This window comes from Podarcis melisellensis, assembly GCF_964234715.1.
Source record: "Podarcis melisellensis genome assembly, chromosome: 2".
NCBI classification, from domain to species: domain Eukaryota; kingdom Metazoa; phylum Chordata; class Lepidosauria; order Squamata; family Lacertidae; genus Podarcis; species Podarcis melisellensis.
In genome coordinates this window covers 68,289,861-68,302,349 of record NC_138529.1, presented here as the reverse complement: position 1 = coordinate 68,302,349, position 12,489 = coordinate 68,289,861, and the positions used below count along the sequence as shown (strand labels likewise).

At 45.2% G+C, this 12,489-nt stretch overlaps 1 long non-coding RNA gene across 1 annotated transcript; it reads right to left on the bottom strand.

Annotated features, from left to right (window-relative positions):
• Nucleotides 1–332: 332 nt before the first annotated feature.
• Nucleotides 333–12,136, bottom strand: LOC309363910. The gene is made up of 4 exons (XR_014165644.1): nt 12,056–12,136; nt 6,179–6,273; nt 5,844–5,924; nt 333–3,254 (listed from the first exon to the last, which is right to left on the bottom strand). It is a non-coding gene; the product is annotated as an uncharacterized lncRNA (long non-coding RNA).
• Nucleotides 12,137–12,489: the final 353 nt, after the last annotated feature.

The window sequence follows — 12,489 nt, the reverse complement described above, 5'->3', positions numbered from 1 at the left end:
GCTTTATTGGCCAAGGGAGCCGGCAGGCAGCTTTCGGGTCATGTGGCCAGCATGACTAAGCCGCTTCTGGCGAACCAGAGCAGCGCACGGAAATGCCTTTTACCTTCCCGCCAGAGAAGTACCTATTCATCTACTTGCACTTTGACGTGCTTTTGAACTGCTAGGTTGGCAGAAGCAGGGACCGAGCAACGGGAGCTCACCCCATCGTGGGGATTCGAACCGCCAACCTTCTGATTGGCAAGTCCTAGGCGTTAACACAAATTGTTGGTAAAGTGATATATGAAGGCTCTTTCAGAAAGTCTTTCATGTACTCCTGGTAACCTCCTACTCTGCTGAAGTTAAAGGTGTGAAAATCACAAGGAAATACAGTGTAGAATTCTTTATTTAACATGCAGTTGCCACAGCTTCTCCTCAACTGCCATGATTTTCTGTTACAAGCACCAATTAAATCCTTGTCCCAGGAAAACTCCATGAAAGCCCTCACACAGCACAAGCAGCTGTCAATGACTGTATGGTTGAGAAGCTGAGGGAGAGAGGCCTCTTATAGCCCAAATGCTTTTTACCAATTTAAGGTGGTTTAACCCCAGGAGCTGTGTACTGATGCAGCCAGTGACATTTGGCTGTAAATGGTTAAACTCAGCCTTGACCGTTGGACTCCTCTGTCATGCGGTCATGGAGAGTAGTGTGTGGGCAGTGAGCAGGCAACATAAGCCAGAGTTACTATATTCAGAAAAGATATATAGAAACAGAACAAAGAACCTCCACTTCTCTCATATGCCTACATTGAATTTTTTTTTAAAAAAACATACCTTTGAATGACTGGTAATGGCTATTTGAATGCATAGGTTGCTTTGAAATGGTCATAGGAACACATACCAGTTTTCCAAATTGCTATTAGAATTCCCAGGCTCTCTCTCTCTCTCTCTCTCTCTCTCTCTCTCTCTCTCTCTCTCTCTCTCACTCACACACACACACACACACACACACACACACACACCTGACCCATTCCACATATTTCTGTGGTGTGACTGTGGCAGTGAAAATAATTACAAAAGCAAAGCCACAACATCAGTGGGACCTTTTCACTTTGTCAGGTGATCATGGCTCCTTAATCACAGCTCTCCCTCTCTGACTTTCTCTTCCTGTTGATCTCTTTCTAGGTTGTCAACAAATTCTGCACCCTCTACCTTTAGTTGATCTGAAGAGCAGAGGTTTTCTTCTCCTCTGCTGCGAGTTAGAACAGCTGGTGGGCAGATGGGAGCACTCTAGAATCATTAGCTTGTAGAGTTGGAAGGGACCCTGAGGGCCATCTAGTCCAACCCCCTGCAAAGCAGGAATGTCAACTAAAGCATCCCTGGCAGACGGCTATCCAACCTCTGCTTAAAAACCTCCAGTGGAGAGTCCACCAGCTAATGATGACAATCACTGTGGAAACCTCAGACCAGAGTGCCCCTTCCTGTTTTATGAAGTGTCCCAACTGCTTCTCAGTGTTTCTGAAAGGCGACAGCGAAGGAAGAGCTCATACTGAAGGGAAGTTCTCCTTCTCCACAATCTGACTTCTCCTAGCTTTCCTGGCAGTAACCTACCATGAAGCTGAGGACACTGCACATCACTTAGGCCCCCAGGGCTACTGACACACTACACAGATAGCAAGGCTTACAGTGATGCACCAGGCGACAAATGCACACCCTTGCAAAGAGCACACATTCACATATGGAAGCTTCCATATGCATACATTGTAATAATACATATTCAATTGCATGTTCTGAACCACATATCATTCACATGTAACGTTATAAACGCACCATGTTTTGAACAATAAATGAAGTTATCAATGACAAAAACATAGGTCCAACTCAACTGTGCGTATTAAGCAAATACATATTAATTTTTTATGCACAATGCCATTGAAAATGCATGAACCCATTTCATTTACTCAAAACCCAAACCAACTACAAGCAAAGGGAATTTTTGCAAGCATGCATCAGAACAGCAGGTGCTATTCAAGTTCCTGGCACTGGTGGCATAGTACTAGCAAGACATCCTGTGGTCAGCTTATCTCTTTTTCTACTTTGTTCATGTAGGATAGTGTCCATTATCTCTGGGATGTGTGACTTTACTGGTCAGCCAATACACACTATGGTCTCATAATCATATATCAAGGCAATTATCATTTTATTTTCCACTTGGTACCATTGCTAGTTGAATCACTGTCACATCACAGGATTTCCTGTGCTGTCATGATGCTATGCTCTATAAACCAAAAGTTTAGCTTAGTCAGTCTTACACAATTGCTATCACTGGAGAATCTGATCAAAAACATATACATGGAAAGTCTTCTCGTCAAATCCCTCCACAAACACTTTTAAAAGTGTTGTGCAAAACACCAGTCTCCCAACCTCAGCCACTCATCTGCAGCTCCTTAGAAAAAGATACTAGGGCTCCTCAGAAGATTGTTGTAAGAACTATAGAGATAGCACTACATGAATGCTACGTAGTACAGGAGGATTGCATCTTACACACTTTTAACTTGCGCAATTTAAACCATACAACTACAAGGCTGAAGGCTTGCTTGTTTAAATCCTGCAAGTTCAATGCAAGCAAGGTTTTTCCAGTAAGGAAAGAGCTTTTAAGCTCTCTGCCTTGCTTGGGGTGGGGGGCAAGGTTCACTCAGCATGCGGCCTCTGGGATGCCACTGCTGTCACCTGGAGCGCAGCAGCTGGAGGAACAGACCAGAAATATTATAACCTTCTCAGCCAATGGAAGGATAGGGAGGATTCAGTCTCTCCTGTTGCCAGGCAAATTTTAGTAAGAGCAGCGATCCTTGCTCCTCTGTTTATTGAGTGTGTAATTGATGCAATGATGGGACTGACAGTGAAATCTGATCGTTTGAAGAAATCTTCATTGTAAAGAAGTCTATGTGGGATACTTTCCATCTTGTTTACCTGTGTCCCATATTACCTCAAGCTGCCTCCATCAACTATATTTGAAATTCTGCCACATTTCTGACTGTGGAACTCAAATCTTCAGGTGTCTGGATTTCAGTGAGCAAACCTTTAACACCTAAGGAAGGCTATTACTTGCTGTCTTAGAAGTTTTTTTGTTCAGCCACTCTGGAACTTCGTTGCTGTGGGCAGGATGCTGTTATCAGAAGGCCACAGTGACAATGCAATCCTCTTTGGCATTTTCATTATTAAATCCAAATTGTTGCATGTGCCACTCTTACCTGTCAATGGCTGGCATGTGGGTTTGCACTGCAGAGATGCAGAAGTAGAGAGTTGTCTTATCTGCATTTACAGACTTCTGTACCCAAAGTCTAGGCTGCGTGTCACTTATTTATTTATTGCATTTATATCCCACCTTTTTCTCTAAGAAGCTCAAGGTGGTGTACACTGTTCTTCTATGCTTCATTTAATCCCTACAACAACCCTGTAAGGTAGGTTAAGCTGAGAAGCAGTGATTGGACCAAGGTCACCCGGTGAGCTTCATGGCTGAGTGGGGATTTGAACCCTAGTCTCCAAGGTTGTAGTCCAACACTCTAACCACTACACCACCGCACTTCATTTCCCACCCCTATCTCGGCATTGTAGACATAACCTTGCCACTGTGTGCAACTGTCCCTCTGAGTAATACCCTATTGTAGATCCCCAAGTCTGTGATTTCTCAGCTTATAAGAACAACTCGTTACTTTTGCTAGAGTTATTTCATAACATTATTTTTCTCTCCAAGCCTGACTGACTAACCAGCCTGAACTCCAGAGGAGCCAGGAATTAAACTGCCATGCTGTGTTTTAAAACTGTTGGAATCCCTGGCCGTTATTCCTGGAAGGCATGGAGACAAGTTTTGTAGCCAGGTTGTATTTCCTTTTAACATGTAATTGGGCCTTTGAACTCTCACACAACAGCCCAGCCATGGACTGGCCCGACCAGTTTATACTCAGAGGGTCATTGTTCTGAGTCATTAAGAGATATCTCCGGGCCTGGCTCACTACCCACCCACATCCTGCCATACAAAAGAGGGCAGAGCATAAACAAAGGCACCCTCTTAATGGAACAACTGTGTGACATTAAAGAGCCAAATGTTTCAAACACAGTACCTGCTGCCTTCGGTCACAGAGGTGAAACACAACGTCTGGCCACATTCAGCTTTTGCAATACGTGCATATTTACAGGATGAGTTCAGCTTCCAGTATCTGGAGCAGAGCTGAGCTGGGGTATCGGAAATTTCTGCACATGCAGAATGTTGCTGACAGCCTCTGCTATACATCCCCACCTCTAGCAGAGAAATGACTGATCAGGCAAACTTGAAAGGATGGGAAAACAAACTCACATCTCATTCCGTTATCAATTCTGTTCATGCAGAATTCTATTGTCTGTGCCGTCCTCCGCCCTTCATGGGCTTATCGGAGGAAGCAGGTATGAACGTATGAAGGGGCATCATACTGAATCCAACCACCAGCCCTTCCAGACCAGTATTGCCTCCTCTGAAAGACAGCAGTTCTCCAAAGTCTTCCTGCAGGTATCTGTACCAGCTGCAGATCTGGGATCCTCTAAATGGAAGATGTCACAGACTGAAACTGGGACCTCCTGCAAGCAAAATACTATACATGTTGTACCACTGTGGCATGGTCCCTCCACGTGGAAGAGGAGGGGATAAAGTAGGCTCCTCCGTCTTCTTTCAGCTACTTACAATGTTACAATTAGCAGAGAATCTCCCTGAAATGCCTTAGAAACTTCTTTTCACCCTACACCTAAAAACTGACCTCATTTTTATCATCACCTTCTTCTGCCCATTCTTGAAAGCAAGGCATTGGACATATAAAATTAAGATTAGGACAAAAGCAGATCTAACTCTGTGACCTCTGCAACCTGAGTCTTTCTAACCAGGAACATTTCAGAAGTGATTCAAAGTACCCCAGGCCACTAAGCTGAGTCAGGATTTACAACGAAACAACTTGTGTGTACAGCAGGCTGGAGTCTAAGGGCAAAGGTATCCCTAGCATTGTGTAATTTTTATTGCCACTTTGGTTTTAGTCTGCTGAGCTACCCCAAAATAGTTTCCACTAATGCAAAAACCTGATGAAATCTAAGGGTCCTGATCTATCTAACAGTAGTCATAGCCTATCCAATTAAACCTAATGGAACAAGAAAGTAAGACCTATCCCAACTCAGGCCATTTAGCGATAATAAAAACAGATACCCTCCACACCTGCTTAATACAGTGGTACCTCGGGTTAAGAACTGAATTCGTTCTGGAGGCCGTTCTTAACCTGAAACTGTTCTTAACCTGAAGTACCACTTTAACTAATGGGGCCTCCTGCTGCTGCCACGCCATCACTGCATGATTTCTGTTCTCATCCTGAAGCAAAGTTCTTAACCTGAAGTACTATTTCAGGGTTAGTGGAGTCTGTAACCTGAAGAGTCTGTAACCCGAGGTACCACTGTAGTCTAACTGGGTACAGTGGCAGACTTTGGGCTTTAAAATTTAAGTGGTGCCCTGTGTGAGGCCAAAATTTGCCACCACCACCCCACCTCTTGCCTTCTGTTGCTCATCATTGTTGCAGCAAACCCTGTGGTGTCCTCTCGGCTCAGTGCCCAGTGAGGGCAAACCAGTTGCACTCCCCTAAATCCACCTCTGCTGGCTAGAGCATGGATTAACAAATATGCACACACATGGTTTGGTCCTTTGCAATGGCTCCCTATAATATATTGGGACCTTTCTTAGGTTACCCAACACTACACCAAATATTTTAGCCACTTCAAGTTGTTAGTTGGGCTTGTGTCTTTGTGCTCAGTGTCATACTTCTTGTACCTAAAAAATTATAATAGTAAAACAGGTCTCACCTTGCAGAAAGAGTGACAACTTTCTGGGTATCAAACTGTGTCTGAGCTTTTTGGAGTTGCACAATCTATAGACTGGCCCTTCTCAGTACAGTCATACCTCGGGATAAATATGCTTCAGGATAAGAATTTTTGGGTTGCGCTCCATGGTGACCCGAAAGTAACGGAGCGCATTACTTCTGGGTTTCGCCACTCGCGCATGCATAGACGGTCAAAATGAGGCCATGCGCATGCACAGAAGCAGCGAAACGCGACCTATGCACGCGCAGACACTTCTTACTTTCTATTCAGGATGTGAACAGGGATCCGGAACAGATCCCGTTCGCATCCCAAGGTACCACTGTATTTTCCTGTGTCATTAGAAACCTTGAATAAAGGCTGGGAATTAAGTCCATGGGAATTAAGTGTAGCTGAGACCTCCTGAAATGATGAGCTGGTTGTTGGATCAAACAAAAACAATGGAGACTTGGATTGGTTAAGTGTTCCTAAACCAGGGATTCCATCTTACATAGCTAGAAATTCCATGCAAAGTATGACATTTTCATACACATTAAATTAATGTGTTGCATAGAACAGTTATCATTTTGCAACCTTAACACGGTGCTGGACGGATTGTGTTGAAGACAACTGAAGAATGTCTGGGAAGGGTTGCAGCTTTAAGATGTACACTTATATACCATCTCCAGCTTGCTCACAATTTTGTGACATTTTAGTTAGCCCTCATAAATTTATTCCTCTACGGTGATTTTGGTATTCCTCCCACCCATTGATCAACATGGCTACCTGCATCTAAAGCTGTAATACCTGATGCCAATATGCAGTTTTTTAAACTCCAAGGAAATATACTAGGGCAGTCTGCCAAGGGTTTTGTATGCTCTTAATTGTTACAGTTTTAGCAGGTACACAACAAAGGTCTAAAACATGTACCAATTAAAATCACAATAAGCAAAGCAGCCCTCAGAGAGGAAGGGGGAAGGAGATTGTGGGGAAGGCAAAGTAGGCAGCCTTCTGTCTTTTACTGGGCTACCTTAAGTGAAGGATTTTATAAACCCAAAAGCTTGCACATTCCCCAGTAATACTATCTGCATTTCTTGCAAATGATCAGCCTCTCCTTCCCTGGGGTCAGCCCAGCAACAGGACAAACACCTTCCCTACCTCCCAATGCTTTGTCAGCAGGTGGGACATCTAGGATGGAATTGGAGGGCTGATCATCTGCATCTGTCATTCTTGTCCATTCCTGCTCTCTGTGTGATTCAAATGGCTGGGCTTTATCTGGCAAACAGATGAATGACTAGGAAGGAATGTTTATGGGTGAGGGGAGATAAGCAACTGCATTCTCCAACCTTGCCCAGACCTGCTGAGAACTAGTGGCCAAATCCTCTCTCACCTGCCAGCAACTCAGTAATGTTTCCAGTTCAAATACAGCAGCCTTTTAGTTTGAGCAATGAAAGAATGCATTTATTCCATCACACCTTTGTCCCTGGAGTAAGAATCTTGCATTTGCACTCCACAGAGTAGAGAACCCATGCGACACCACAAGCTACGCACAAAGGCTCATTTTCCTCACAATGTGTCAGGCAACAGCTCCCTTGTTTAGGACAAAGACCTAGTGAAGTCCATAATGCAAAAAGCAATTTCACAAATGCTGTTTAAAGCACTTTTGAATCTTGCTCGTACTGTATGAAAGTCAAAAATACATTTTTAAATGTGCCGGTATCAGGTTTTTTAATCAATTTACAGCCATACAGGAAAGTGGGTTTCAAATCACATTTCAAACTTCCTGCATCTTTCCAAAGAAATTGACAATACAGTGGTACCTCGGTTTAAGTACTTAATTTGTTCCGGAGGTCCGTTCTTAACCTGAAGCACCACTTTAGCTAATGGTGCTCCGCGCTGCTGGAGCACGATTTCTGTTCCCATCCTGAAGCAAAGTTCTTAACCCGAGGTACTATTTCTGGGTTAGCGAAGTCTGTAACCTGTAGCGTATGTAACCTGAAGCGTATGTAACCCGAAGTACCACTATTATTATTATTATTATTATTATTATTATTAAAACCCCTCCCATCTGGCTAAGTTTCCCCAGCCACTCCGGGCGGCTCCCAATCAAGTGTTAAAATCAATACAGCATCAAGTATTAAAAACTTCCCTAAATAGGGCTGCCTTCAGATGTCTTTTAAAGAGAAGATAGCTGCTTATTTCCTTCACATCTGAAGGGAGGGTGTTCCACAGGGCAGGCACCACTACCGAGAAGGCCCTCTGTCTGGTACCCTGTAACCTCACTTCTTGCAATGAGGGAACCACCAAAAGGCCCTAGACGCTGGATCTCGGGCTGAATGATGGGGATGGAGACGCTCCTTCAGGTATACAGGGCCGAGGCCGTTTAGGGCTTTAAAGGTCAGCACCAACACTTTGAATTGTGCTCGGAAACGTGGACCGGTGTTATGTGGTCCCAGCGGCCACTCCCAGTCACCAGTCTAGCTGCCGCATTCTAGATTAATTGCAGTTTCCGGGTCACCTTCAAAGGTAGCCCCACGTAGTGCACATTGCAGTAGTCCAAGCGGGAGATAACTAGAGCATGCCCCACTCTGGCAAGACAGTCCGCAGGCAGGTAGGGTCTCAGCCTGCATACCAGGTGGAGTTGGTAGACAGCTGCCCTGGACACAGAATTAACCTGCACCTCCATGGACAGCTGTGAGTGCAAAATGACTCCCAGGCTGCGCACCTGGTCCTTCAGGGGCACAGTTACCCCATTCAGGACCAGGGAGTCCCCCACACCCACCTGCCCCCTGTACTTCTGTCTTGTCAGGATTCAACCTTAATCTGTTAGCCACCATCCATCCTCCAACCACCTCCAGGCACTCACATAGGACCTTCACTGCCTTCACTGGTTCTGATTTAAAAGAGAGGTAGAGCTGGGTATCATCTGCATACTGATGAACACCCAGCCCAAACCCCCTGATGATCTCTCCCAGCGGCTTCATATAGATATTAAAAAGCATGGGGTAGAGGACAGAACCCTGAGGCACCCCACAAGTGAGAGCCCAGGGGTCTGAACAATCATCCCCCAACACCACTTTCTGGACATGGCCCAGGAGAAAGGAGCGGAACCACTGTATAACAGTTCCCCCAGCTCCCAGCCCCTCTAGACGGTCCGGAAGGATGTTATGGTCGATGGTGTCAAAGGCCGCTGAGAGATCCAGCAGAACTAGGAAACAGCTCTCACCTTTGTCCCTAGCTCGCCGGAGATCATCGACCAGTGCGACCAAGGCAGTTTCAGTCCCATGATGAGGCCTGATTCCCGATTGGAAGGGATCCAAATGGTCCGCATCCTCCAGGCGTGCTTGGAGTTGTTCAGCAACCACCCTCTCAATCACCTTGCCCAAGAATAGATGATTTGAGGGGGGGCCGCCAGGGGGCGCATTGGAAGATGGCCGACAATAACATCTCTCTGACCCACACGAGGTAATTAAGAGGCTGATATGGGAGTATGCAGCCTCCCTTCGTTGCCCCAAGGGAATGGGGAACGCTGCCTTGCCTGCTGTGTCCATAATTCACCCCCGGATTCGAAAGAAGGGGGTGAGGGCACTAGGCACAAAGCCGTCGGGTGGGGTCCGGCTCTCCCGGACGCTGTCTCTGATAGCGCACTGGCTGCATCAGCTCGAAATATATAATTGGAAAAGAAGCAAATGCACATATTTCAAGTGAAGAACGGGAGTGAAGACTGCTAACTGAAGTCACCTCTGTGAAACGAGAGCGGCGGGTTGGATTTAACGGAATACAACATGAAGAAAATACACCAGGTTCAGTATGCCGGAGCGGGACTGGATGGGGGGGATGACTTTTTTTCTTTTCTTCTATGTGATTAACCAATAACCCCTCCCCAAAAAGAACCGTCGCATAACCGACCTAAGCAGGATGATTAAAAACTGTGTGAAAATGATTTACTACCAAAAGTTTGGCTTGTGAGATCGAGAAAAAGAACAAGGGCTTTTGATGGCACAGCAACAAAAAGGGAGTCACCATTTTGACAGGTCCTGTCAAAAGATTCATGATCGGGAGGAGGAAGCTTTGTTTTCATATTGGATTCCTGGTAGAACCTCCTCGAGGACCTAGAAAGAGGGACAGACCTGTGAAAAGTTAACGAGTAGACAGCAAGAATGTTTTTCTTTATGGAAGTGATGAAATACGGTAGCTGTCTGAAATATGACTCTTGGATGAACGGAAAAATCCACACAGGAATACAAATTTGTTTCAACCCGCTTATGGAGACTATCAGAGGCCACAAAGACAAAGAGAAAGGAAAAACTAGAAGAGATGTGGAAAACAGCAAGAAAGGATTGGACAGAATTGTGAACATTATTTGGACAGATTTGTGGACTTTTAAAGCAGCAGCAACAAGAGGATTGGATCCCTTTCAGAACTTGAAATATGGGTACCTCCCCCCAAAAAATTTAAAATTAGGCTCTGTAATTCGGAATTTATGTGATTTGATTGGTCTGTTAATAAAAATTATTTTTTTAAAAAAAGAATAGATGATTTGAGACTGGGAGATAGTTGGCCATTATGGCCGGGTCTAAAGATGTTTTTTTAAGAAGCGGTTTAATGACCGCCTCTTTCAGCAGGTCTGGGAAGGCTCCCTCGCAGAGGGAAGCATTCACCACCCCATGGAGCCCATCACTCAGCCCTTCCCGGCTTGCTTTTATCAGCCAGGATGGACAAGGATCAAGAAGACAGGTGGTTGGTTTCACTCGTCCAAGCAGCCTGTCCACATCCTCAGAGGTAACAGATTGAAATTGATCCCATATAACATGACTAGACAGGATAGGTGTGTGACATGGCTCTCTTTCCTACTTCCCCCACATATCCGTCTTTTTTCAAGGAAACACACAGGCATATTATGGCTTCCGTCCTATACCCATGGAAAACAAGGAAATTTGGTTCTGCATCTATAGGATTGCACTCTAAATTGACAAGGTTTCCCCTTGAACTCGCCAGTTCCACTGATAAGTTACGGTACATTAGCCTTTGCCAACCTGGTGCTATGAACTTTCAGCATCCCTAACTATTGGCAATGCTGGCTGGGGCTGATGGGAGACGTGGTCCTGGATGGTACAACATTGGCAAAGGGAGAGTCACAGATGGTCAAAATGAGAAGACCTTTTCTCTAACTTTGTCAGTTTCTCTAGACTAGAGGGAAGAGGGTGGTGGCAAACAAAATCCTACTGAGATGGGAAGAGTGCAGAAAGAGGAGGGGGGAAATTTCGCATTATCACCAGCCACAGTGTGCTGTTATTGTGTCTGTGTCTAGTCACAGAGCAATGTGGGCCACTATCCAAAGCAGGCAAGTCGGGGAGTGTCAACTCCTGCAATAGCTAGAGTGGGAGAGAGGCATTTAAAATTGGGGGGGGGGGAATAACTTGTGAGTGGTTGTAATGTACATTAATTGAAGCAGGGGAAGATTGTCAGATGATAAAAACACTTCAAAATGCAATGTGACTTCAGCTTAATTTATTCCAGGAATACTTTACAAATTATATAATGTGATGTAGTGGCTAGAGCACTGTGGTTTGGATGTGCTTTGAATCCCTGCTCAAGCTTTATACCAAACTTGGAGACTTTGGGCAAGTGGCTCTCCCTCAGCCTAGGCAACCTCAAAGGGTTGTGAGAACAAAGTTACATGTTAAAATGACCTGTGACTCATGGGTGTAGCGAGGATTTTTGTTAGGGGGAGCAGGTCTTTTGTTAGGGGGGGGGCAGAGCCTCAGTTTGCTATGTATTTTTTTATTGATTTTTATTGATTGGGGGCAGCTGCCCCTCCCTGCCCCCTCTTGGCTACTCCAGTGCTGTGACTGGAGCTCCTGTCTTGTAGCCATTGTAGCACTAGGTACCTCCTTCTGCAAGCACAAAGATTTATTAATATATTCTGTATTCCCCGCCCCCCAACCCTCCAGAGCAAATTTGGGGTGGGGTGCACAGGGCAGTGGTGGGTAGGTAGTTATGTTGCACAAGTACAAATCTTCCTGCTAAAGGATTGAGTGCGTTGGATACTGCCCCCTGTTGCTTTTTGAATTGTAGCTGTGGGGTGCTGCTAATTTAATTGAAGCCCCACATTGGCAGAATGGGTGTTTAACTCCCCCTGCCCTACATTTTCCTAATCAAAATTTTATCCCAGCTGCTTTTGGCCCCACAAGGTGGACATGGGAATATAAAGTCACCTGAATCTCCAAATCTGCTTTGTAGGAAAAACTCGAGAGCAATAGATACCACAGCCTGCTTGCTGATCCTCTTTCTGCCTGGCAATAAAGGAGACAACAGTAGCGGTGAGGAGGAAGAGAACTGCAGTGAGAAAGTAGTTTCAGAGGGAGAAGGGCCCACAAAAAGAGTTTTGCCCAAGAGCATATGAAACCTGGAGCCAGCTTTGGTTTACACTGTGCCTCCACCTATGCCCAGACTAGATATCAGTAAGTAAATGCAAATATTACAAAACATCAATAAGTCTCCAGTAATTTCCTTCCAAAGCAAACTGAACCTGGGCAAGTACCACACTCCTGGAACTTCTCACCACGTGGAGAAGAGGGGTGAGCATAACAATATTCTATGCTCTGCATACGGTTCTGATGACCTGTAACTTGCCCTAGATCTTTTACCT